This window comes from Stenella coeruleoalba (genome assembly GCF_951394435.1).
Source record: "Stenella coeruleoalba genome assembly, chromosome: X".
NCBI lineage: Eukaryota > Metazoa > Chordata > Mammalia > Artiodactyla > Delphinidae > Stenella > Stenella coeruleoalba.
The window spans coordinates 62290594-62292929 of NC_137152.1; positions in this window are offsets into that span (position 1 = coordinate 62290594).

Consider the following 2336-nt stretch of genomic DNA (forward strand, 5'->3'; position numbering starts at 1 on the left):
AAATGAGAGAGGAGATAAGTAAGGGTTTAAGAGAAAAATAAAAATTAAAAAAAAGCAAAACCATTTGCACAACCAAAGTTTTTATTACAAGCACTGTCTCAAATATAGCCTGTTGGTTTGGACAAGCTGTGTGGCAGTAGGTTTAGGGAAAAGAACAGGAATGCTATACATAGAATTATATAACAATATATGAATGACTTTTTTTTCAATTAATAGAAGTGAATGAGACAACTATACAGGGCTTAATGGAAAAAAAAAAAAACTACCCAAACAGCAAAAAGGGCAAGTTCCAAATTTTAGATTGAACGTATATTTGGAATGGGTGCTTGTTATTAAAGAGCCCGTAGTTGTATTTTGTATTTTTATACATATTTTTTTACTTGGATGTTACAAAGGAATGAACAACTGAACTTTTTTTTTTTTACCTAACTCCCCTTCCACTCACCATGATATTATGTTACATAACCCCTTTTCTTATAAAAAAAATTAAAAGTTTGTTTCCAAAAAGGGAAAAAAATAATATGTTATTGTGCTCCTAAAAGTGAAGGAGAAAACTAATGGCATAAGCAAAGTAATGAAAGAAAGTGTTTTCTACAACAGAGTTTCATAGAAATGACTAAGAATACTGAATTTCAGTTCTCTCTAGCAAAATGGGTCTCAGATATGCTGCCTTTGTTTCCTTTATTTTAAAGAGAATATGTGGTCTATCTAAGTTTAAGAAATCCATTTCCTGGCTGGAATAGATTGCCTTATATTTTAACCGTGTGGGTCTTCATATATAGTTTTTATAGAATAATATAATTTGAAAATAAAATCTTATGGCATGGTATATAACTGAATGGTATTAGCTAAATGAATGAGCAAAAAAGAAATAGTTTGGTTCTCCTATTCTTTTCCCTTGGCTCTGACATAAGTACAATGAGTTGTCAGGGCATGCTATATATAATCAAAAATTTATTTCGTTTTACAAAATCAAGTTATCTACCTTTTTCTTTTTTTTTTTTTTTTCTTTTTTTTTTTTCGGTACGCGGGCCTCTCACTGTTGTGGCCTCTTCCGTTGCGGAGCACAGGCTCCGGACGCGCAGACTCAGCAGCCATGGCTCACGGTCCCAGCCGCTCTGCGGCATGTGGGATCTTCCCGGACCAGGGAACAAACCCGTGCCCCCTGCATCGGCAGGCGGACTCTCAACCACTGCGGCACCAGGGAAGCCCTATCTACTTTTAATTACAGTGTTGATTTCTGTAATAATTGAAAAATGAAAAAAATTCAGTCTTGTCTGCTATTTTTTAATTGATGAAGTTATTGGTAAGTGGCTGTATTTATAGTGTGTGCCCTCTGTAGAAGGCCTTAAATATGACACTAGGCATTACTTATGTGGACTAATTAAGTGGGTATAGGTCCTAAGCCAGAATTTTTTTCATAAACCTGCTACTATCCTGAGATCCCAGGTTTAGGTATAGCATATGACCCCACATGTCCTTAGTGAAATAGAGTGATGACTTCCAGGTATAGTAGATCTTCCTTATTCAATGGATTCCATATTTGAAGATTCGCCTACTCGTTAAAATCTATTTGCAACCTCAAATCAATGCTTGCAGTGTTTTGTTTGTTTGTTTGTTTTCATACATTGCTGACATGAATAAAGCAGTGAAAAGTTTGATTTGCCCGAAATGCAGGTTTCTGGATGAGGTCAAATAAGGCCTTATTTCAGCTCTCAAGTGTTCTTTTCATCATCTATTTAGTGCCACATTTTTTTGAGATTTTGTTGTTTAAAATGCCCCCAAGTGTAGTGCTAAAGTGTCGTCTCGTGTTTCTAAGCACAAGAAAACTGATATACGTTATAGAGAGAATACATTTGTTAAATAAGCTTCATTCAGGCAAGAGTTATGGTGCTGTTGGCTGTGAGTCAATACTAATTAATCAACCATATATGTATGTGTATATATATACACATACATATATAAAGGTTTGGTAAGACAGAAAAACATGCAAACAAGGCTATGTATTAATTGGTTGAGCAAAATGTTGTGACCAGAGGCTTGCAGAAATCTAATCCTTTATTTTCCCTAGGAATAATGGTTCATTATTTGCTAATTAAGTGTTTGTGGTGACTTTATGTAACATAATTACTGCAAATAATGAGAATCAACTATATGTATTCTTACTTTGTAGTGCTTTCGAATACATACAGAATACAGTAAGAATACATACAGAATCAATATACAGTTGATTCTGTATGTATTCTTAATGTGTTTGTAGTGCTTTCAATGGGAAATGGGTCTTCTGTATGCTTTTTAATTATCTCCTGGCCAATTGATGACGTATAGTTTCTCTG